The sequence below is a fragment of the Epinephelus moara genome, chromosome 1 (assembly GCF_006386435.1).
Source record: "Epinephelus moara isolate mb chromosome 1, YSFRI_EMoa_1.0, whole genome shotgun sequence".
Classification (NCBI taxonomy): domain Eukaryota; kingdom Metazoa; phylum Chordata; class Actinopteri; order Perciformes; family Serranidae; genus Epinephelus; species Epinephelus moara.
The window spans coordinates 6594639-6603557 of NC_065506.1; the positions used below are offsets into that span (position 1 = coordinate 6594639).

The 8919-nt window shown below is 39.7% G+C and overlaps 2 non-coding genes across 2 annotated transcripts; both read left to right on the forward strand.

Moving 5' to 3' along the window:
- The first annotated feature begins 958 nt into the window (after positions 1-958).
- On the forward strand, positions 959-1031 carry trnav-uac (transfer RNA valine (anticodon UAC)). Its single transcript has one exon. It is a non-coding gene; the product is annotated as a tRNA-Val (tRNA).
- Positions 1032-1948: 917 nt separating this feature from the next.
- Positions 1949-2021, forward strand: trnav-uac (transfer RNA valine (anticodon UAC)). Its single transcript has one exon. It is a non-coding gene; the product is annotated as a tRNA-Val (tRNA).
- Positions 2022-8919: the final 6898 nt, after the last annotated feature.

An 8919-nucleotide genomic window follows, 5' to 3' on the forward strand; every position in this document is an offset into this window, starting at 1 on the left:
TATACCCGTGGAGGATCCACACATGCATCCTTCAAATTTCTCTGAAAGAAGAGCTCAGTCCTTCATGAAACACGGAAGGATCCTTGACATTGGAACAGTCCTTCGGTGGGGGTCGATGACGTAGCGTCCTTGAAATTCAGCCGTTTGAGGATCCTTCCTTGACACTGAGAAACACCCTCTGTCTTATTCTCATATGGTTGAAGTCAGATGTCAAGTCAGTAGCCTAAAACAAAACAAGCCTCAGTTTAGAATGCTAAGACACACCCAATAGCTCAGCTAGTTGAGACGTAGGTTTGATAACAAAAATATTGAAGTTCCACCTGAATCTTTAAGCAAAAAGAAAAAAAAAATCTAGAGGCAGCATGTGTGACTGCTACACTATGTCAAAATATGAAAACTTCACAGTTGTTTGTTAGAGGCAACCATAGTGTAGTGGCTCTCATGTCTGCTTTATATACAAAAGGTTTTGGGTTCCATCCACTGTGAAACCAGAATTCACCTTACAAGGCATACTGTTTGTTAACTCATTTTCAGGTTTGTACCATCATCAAAGGAAAACACCTTATCTCTAATGTTAACAAATGCTAGCCAAAGCTCAGCTACTTAAAATGAAATACACATTTTGTTGCTATCTGACTGCTATAGAAATTGATAGTCTTACATTAAAAACTGATGCAAGAAGTTACGAGTTACACTGGTGGTCTTCTTTCGATGAGAAATACCTAATAAAAGGGTAGATGTGACAAGCTAAGGCTTCAGCCTACACCTTTTGGGTCCTGTTTTTTTTTTTTTTTTTTTTTTTTTAAATAATGCTTAAAAACAAGCATTAACTTAATGTTTATTCATGTTTTAAATGTTAAATGTTGTCTACCTACCAGTATGTTTGTCTTTTGTAAGTTGGAAAATGATCACAATAAACTGAACTCATAAAAAGTAAAGTAGCCCCAGCTCTCATCAAGGTTCCATAGTGTAGTGGTCATCACGTCTGCTTTACACGCAGAAGGTCCTGGGTTCAATCCCCAGTGGAACCAGTCATATTGCCTTGGAAAGAGGTCAGGTGTAGCTTCAGGGTTGTGCACTGCTCAAAGCACAGCCATGTTCACAATTACAATTTAATCAGAGAGCTAAGACAGACATCCAGGATGGTCATCGTGTGTGTGCGTTTCAGTGGAGGCAGCATTTGTAACTGCCAAACCATTTTCAGAACCACATTGATGTGTGAATAAGATAAGAAATAATTTTGCTGCCCGAGTATGAGGCGGTCAGGATGAGAGCCAGCACCTCCAAATCTGAGGCCATGGTTGATGGAAAATGGTTGATTCACCCCTCTGGGTTGGGAGAGAGTTACTGCGCCAAGCAAAGAAGTTCAAGTATGGCGGGTTCTTAATCACGAGAGGTTTGGTGCAGCGCCTGAAATGGTGGACTCTTGTGGTGAAGAGGCAGCTGAGCAAGAAGACAAAACCTTTGTCATGCTGGTCCATCTACGTCCCAGTCGTCACCTATAGTCATGAGCTTTGGGTAGTGACTGAAAAAATGAGATCATGGATATATGCCACTGAAATGAGTTTCCTCTGTGGGGTGGCTGGGCTCAGTATTGGAAATAGGGTGAGGACCTCAGACATCCCGAGGAAGCTCGAAGTAGAGCCACTGCTCCTTCGTGTCAACAGGGGCCATCTGAGGTGGTTCAGACATCTGATCATGATGCCTCCTTAGTGGCTACCTTTACAGGTTTTCCAGACACTTTCAAGTGGTCAGAGACCCCAGGGCAGACCCAGAACATGCTGGAGGGATTATATATGTCATCTGGAGTGGGAACGCCCTGGGGTCCCCCAGGAGGAGCTGGACCTGCCCCAGCGACCTGCCCCCAGAATAGTGGATGAAAATGGATGGATGGCTGAGCAAACTGTAGTCAGAAGCACAAGATAGAACATGAAATATAGCATACAAGGGTTCCATAGTGTAGTGGTCATCACGTCTGCTTTACACGCAGAAGGTCCTGGGTTCAATCCCCAGTGGAACCAAAACATTATCCTTTTGTCACATGGCAAAACAGAAAACCCAGCCAAAGATGACAGTTTCTCTCTATTCTAAGTGCTGTTTTACAGGTCACTGGTGATATCTTAAAGGCTGAGGTCAGGTGGTCTCATGTGCACAGTCAACACAGATTTAATGATACTGTAACATGATTTGCTGCAGCATAATGGTATATACTGCATGCCTGTGTACACACACCTCCACAGCTTTGGTCTAAGGAAGAACTCCAGAATATGTACGGTAGTGGCTGATATGAAAACAAAGCTGCTTTATAAACCTGATAAGTGAAATGTTGGAGATACTAGGTTTTCATGCAATAGTGACAAGATCTGTGTGTGTGTGTGTGTGTGTGTGTGTGTGTGTGTGTGTGTGTGTGTGTGCAGAGGCCTCGGGGGTAAACACAGCTCTGTGACAGTGCAGTGTGTGTGTGTGTGTGTGTGTGTGTTATCTCTGCACTAACTGCTGTTCTGTTCTGCACACAGACGAGATGCTGAAGGACTGAGCATACTTCAACTGTGAACGTATCTGTGTGTGATTCAATCTGTCTTCTTTTGTCTTTTTCAGACAGCATATACATTGCATAGTTCGTATTTTTTTAAATCACTTGTGGCAAGGCACTTGAATGTATATATATAAGCCAGTTATACAGTTTGAATGTGGATGCAGTTATGAGACATTTCAGGTCATCAGTTGGTTTGTTCCAGAGAACAGAACCAGAACCAGAGTAGCGAAAACCACCTTCACCAGATCTGGATTTTATTCTATAAATTCAGTTTTTAAAGTTAAAATGTGATACACTGCAATGACGTGATTTCAATAGTAATATATTTGTCTGTGTATGGCTCATGTACTCTCAAAGTGAACAATAACCTACTCACAGATTTCCTACCTGTGAGCAGAGTCCAAAAACATAATAATTTAATGTTGTGGATAAAAACCTGACGAGTTGCTCGACTGGTGACTTTGCTGCTAATTCAAAGTGCAGAGGGAGTAACAGTGGAGCAGCTCTCATTAATCCTCACTGTCACATGTGATATCAAGTATTCAATCAGCTGAATGTGCACATCACCTGAAGGTCATGTCCTCGTCAGAAAGGCTTCGTTGTTCCTCGAGTCTTATCTTTCATATCAAAATATTATCTGACATCACAAAGCATCACATGGACAAGGTGAGAGTGTCACATGCTGGTTGTGGTGTTTGTTCTGTTTCTCTCAGTGACCTGCTGATCAGAAATAAAACTATACAACAATTCACCTTCAAGAAGACATAGTTCAGCCCAGGTTTTATTTTTTCTATATATAAATATTCTCTGTATCCAAAACTGTAAAAGTCAGAATGTGAAATGTCCCACTTTTGGAATATTTTGAAAATAGTCTACTATGCACGTTTCTTTCTGATCAAGTAACTAGCTAAAAAACTGTGGAATTACTATGATCCATTCAGCCCATACTCCCTTACCACAATTTCAGCTTCTCGGCTGATTTAGCAATCATCTGCACCTTATTTATTTCCCTTCATTCAGAGGCATTGATACAGCACTGCATGTTAGTGTGAATTAGAGGTTAAGAAAACCTAACTGACAAGATGGCCTCTGAACTTTTCTTCCAGCTGCTTCACTGTTAGCACAGTACACTTGTTCTGTCACCAGACACAGAAGCTGTGGTTGTTGTGATCAGAGCTAGGGCTGAGCCCCGTGCTTCGAAGCTTCAAAGCTTTGATCTTTGACATGGTACTCAACGTCCAAATCTATATGTTCTGTTTTTTCACCAATAAGCTGGTGGAGGAAACTGAAAGCAGGTGGCAAGTGTCAGACACAGATGAGGCCAGTGTTCTCAGCACAGTCATTGACCCCCACTTCAAGCAATTAAGATGGACTGTCTAAGGGGGAAAAGGAAGAGGTGAGATGAATTGCAGACAGTTATCCATGGCTGGCAACTGCAATGAAGCACTGACTGGGTATGTAGTGATTTGGCCTGACCCACAGTGTTTGAGATAGTAATAACTTACTGAAACATTTTGTGCAATAGTCCACCTTCCACCTGCTCTTCCTCCACTCTATCACCGCCTCGCAAATACACATGCAGTGCCACTAAGTCCTACTGAATTCGGGCAGAGATTTGATAGTTGCTGAGTGTCCTGTTAAAGCCTAGAATATTTACAGGTAATTATCACTGAAACTTCAAAGCCCCCAAAATGGTAGTCGGGACAGCCTTCGTCGGAGCAATAGAATTTATCACAATTGAAGAAAAATCTAAGTTGTTATTTCTGAAAGTCGACTTTCAACAACCTGTAGGCTGCAAAGATATCCGTCAACATTTTTGTGGCCATTTGAATGCATTCATAATCCTTCCTGCAAAGCTTTGATTGGTTAGTCCTTTCTCTAACAGAAAAATCAGTTGTCAAATCAACACCAGACCTGTTTGAATCACTGATTGAAAGGTCCCAAATCTGAGCTTTCTTTTAAGATATTTTTGGGGCATCTTGCCTTTAATGGAGAGGACAGGTAAGCATGAAGGGGGGAGAGAGGGGGATAACATGCAGCAAGGGGCCACAGGCTGGACTCGAACCTGGGCCACTGCAGCAACAGCCTTGTACATAGGGTGCCTGCTCTACCCACTAAGTCACCGACGCCCCAAATTTAAGCTTTCTTGACATCATACAAAGTAATGTCTTCTTTCTCCCAAACACTCAAATAGTGTGAAAAATGGGGCATGCCATATCATGTCATACATAATATCCTATACATTTTTTTAATATGTTAAAAATGTGTCATATCATGATGTGAACTATATTGTGACATGTTGATGGATATGACTTCATATAGTAGCAATGACACATTCTCACTCCCAACTCGTCAAAATACAGCAGCTTGGTCAGCGGCCCTACACTTCAAACTACGGCACTCTAAGTAACCTCTAGCATCACTTTTGGATTTGACAGTGTCTGTTCGTTACATGCATAGTGTCTTTTCAAAATAAACTTCCATGCTCACATGAAACATGGTTTCTTGAGCTACTTTTAGGTTTAGGTAACAAAACTACTTGGTTAGGTTTAGAGAAAAAAAAAACATGATTTGGGTTATAATATGTCCATTTGTTACATAGTTTTTCTTAGTAAGTAAGTTAACAAGTATGCTATGTGACACTAAGTACACAACGTAGTTTAAAAAAAAAAATGCTTAAACGTTAACTTACTTACTTAAAAGCCCACTGTGTCTCATACAGACGTTGAAGGGAGCCTTGTGCATTGGAATCAGACACTGATAGCCACTGACCAAACTGACATATGTTATGCCCTGGGAATGAGAACAAGCTGGTAGCAACAAGGTAGCTGAAAGTCAAAGTGCTCTTGACAAAAAGATAACAACAAGGGAAGTTTGACAGAGGTTTGGATATAAAGATAAATTATAATGTAGAATTTCCAAGGACTTTATCATAATGTCAACAGCTGTATTACTGCAAAACTAATCTGAAATACTGTGATGTTATTTTAAGGTAATGTTACCCAACCTGAGTGAGTACTTATGAAATCAATGATTTAATATTTGTGACTAATAAAAATCAAATTGTAGTGATTTGGTTTTACTTTCATATTATTATAATGAACCAGTGTTTGTTTCCATTCATCAGCATCAAACAGTATAAATCACATCCACTGTGATTCAAAATTTTTCCAGGTGTTCTGATTGCATTTGTTCTAAAAATCATTTTCTGTGTTTCCTCATGTGCCAGTGAACACATGCTCAGTGTGTGTGTGTGTGTGTGTGTGTGTGTGTGTGTGTGTGTGTGTGTGTGTGTTACATCAGAGAGTCATTATGTAACACTGACATCTGCTGGGAACAGAGTGGGTGTTGGTGACGAGCTGCAGCTTCCCTGCTGCTGCTGCCATGCGTGTGTTTATCTGTTTGTTAACTCATGCTTGTTTGTTTGTTTACTTCATTTAATTACTTGCATACTCAGCCCATACAGAGTACCCACAATTTGTGCAACCATGTATGAGACATACAGTCTTTTACAAAATGAACAAGACAGTTAACAAATTTCCTTCAAATTTAACCAATAATCACCACACCAGGAGGGCTGAAATGATTCATCGACTGACTGAAGTCAGCTGAGTTAATTACAATATGAATTACATGCTGGCTCCAAACTGTGAATTATTGAGTTTATTTCGTGTGAGATTGTTTCTCATGTCAATATGTGGTGATATGTTAATTTATCATATATAAAACTTGATATTAGATGTAAAAGTGATGTTTTCACGTGTGATAGACATGTAAAATGTGTTGTTTGTAAGTGATAAAGTCATAGGCGCTCTCAGCGTATGATATTCTGCAGCTTTATTCAATTTCATATTGTTGTAGATTGAATTTCTTTTATTATTATCATTATTATTAAATAACAGTTCAATTAATTTAAAGTTTTAAAAATGATCACCAATAACAAAATGACAATTATAATTACTAGCAGCCCTGAAGACCAGGCAGCAATGCATTCTGAGGGTATTTAGGAAATAATCATCAACTCAAATCACATATTTGACCAAACAAACTGCTTGATTGACAGAACGTGTAGTAGGGCTGTGGCCATAACATGTATTCGTATTGAACTCTTGGTTACGGGGCTTTCAGGTCAGTACGCATTACAAACCGAAAGATACATAAAACTATCCTAATAAAATATGCAGCTTCAACATGGGTGGGGATCACCGGAGGCCCGACGATAGGATATTATCATGATACTTCAGTCACAATACAATATTATCCCAATTTAAACATGTTGAGATATGCTGAATATATTGCAATATATTGCAAAACACACACCCACAGCAGTGAGCAGTAACTGCCAGCGGGCCTAACAGCCAATTTGGCCATAAAAACTGAGAGGTGACGGCTGTTTAGCTTGTGTTTATATGATTGTGGCATATAACAGAGATGGTCATGCATTTATTAGACTGAAAGAGCTCAGTGAGCTCGTGGGATGTAGCAAACTCGCAGCTGACACAGAAGGTGAAAGAAAGGACACTGATATTGTGCATTCTAATGTCAGTAGTAGAGTAGTGTTTAAATTGTAGGGCAAGTTATGAGGATGGCTCCAGTGTGTCATCGAGCATGCTTTTAGGCCCATCCAAAAAATCCTGGACACAGAAATAATAAAAAACAGTTAAACGTTTTTGCTAAGTTGAAAATGTACCAAATCGTGACGCCACTGTTTTATAAATTTTATACTATTATAACTGAACCATGAATTTTGTTAACAGTTACAACTATAGCCCACAGTATAAATATCATTTAATTCTACAAAAACTTGATATTTAAAGCTGCATTAAAAGACTTTTTGTACGCTTGTCGTACAGACTGCCTTCTTCAACATCCAACATATTCAGAGTAAAATAATCATCCCATACGATAATTCACTCTGGTTTGGTCTCCACCAACTTTGGAGAAAAATCATATGCAGAGTATAAGCAACGCTTTACACATTTGTCCTTTGGTCCATTACTTGTTTAAAAATACTGATTAGTGTGGCTTAAACAGATTCCGATTACATCCCACATGCCCATACTGTTTCTACAGTTCCTGCTTCGGTTTTCTTCCATCTTTCAGCCTTCAAACTCTTCAGGCTTTAAACATCAGCATCCCTCTGTGTAATAAACAGGGGAAATGAATTTAACTGGTATTGAATGGAGCCTCTCTGGCATCCATCTTGTCAATTTTCAGGGGGGCCGTCAGGCTGAGTTTAAGAGCTCTAAACTGGTAGACGATAAAGTTAATCCTTTTATCCGTATCCTTGCCGCGGGGCGACCAAAATAAACGCTGAAATGGGAGTTGGGAGGAATCTGGTGAAAGAGGAAAGTCTAAGAGCTGTGACTGTGAGACGAAGGAACAGGGAAATACAGCACAGGAGAGAAACGAGAGGGAATAAAAAAGATGTGAACCATGTTTTTATTTGACTGGGAGGTGGAAAAGTGAGTAAATGTGACTTCTGCCTAATAGATTTCATACAGCTGGCTTCTCCCTGACTTCCTCATGTCTTGTAAATGTGTTATATGCATAAAAGGGCAGCAACAACACTAGTGAGGTCGGGGTTAAATTCACACTGGAAAGCCTCCAGTCTAAAAATGAACACTGGATAAAAGCTTTCACCGAAGGGAATAGCCACGTGTTTCTATGTGAGACTCAATGTTGCAGTCAGGAAATAAAACACTCCAGCAAAGGTTTGATCAACCCTTGAATGACACGCCAGCTTCTTTCCAACACTCCTGCCAGAAAACAATGTCAAAAGGATTATAGTGACAATGTTTTTAAATTCTCGCTTCCTACAATATCTTCACTTGATAGTTCAATTCTGGCTATCGTGAAAGGTAGGGGTGGAAAAAGCAAAGCTGTACTGTGCCAATGTTGGCATTAAGGGAGGAAATAAAGAGTTGGCTGTCTTGGGCCCAATCCCAATTACTATCTTAACCCTCAATCTTAATTCTCATGCTCAACCCTCAATCTCACTAGCCCTCAAAACCAAGTGTTAAGGGCTATCTTGTGACTTTAAAATGGGACACCCCTCAAAGGCAAATATGTCTTAAGACTGTGGGGGGCAGCAATATGCCAAAACTCCGTCCAGTCTGTCAGTTCAAAGAAGAAGAAATATATGTCATCAGTAGTCATCATTAAAAAGAGGTGATGAGTTTTTTTCCCCCAACACTTTATTTCAATTCTTGTACAAAACAAGCAGTGACAGACATGAACAGAACAAATATGCCAGGGTTAAGAGAAAAGAAAAAGAAATAAAATAAACAAATAAATAAATAAAAAAGTTCAGCAGCTCAAACAATTAAATTGTTTACATATTTTCAAAATTTACTCTTATGAATATGGAATTTTGCTCTGAA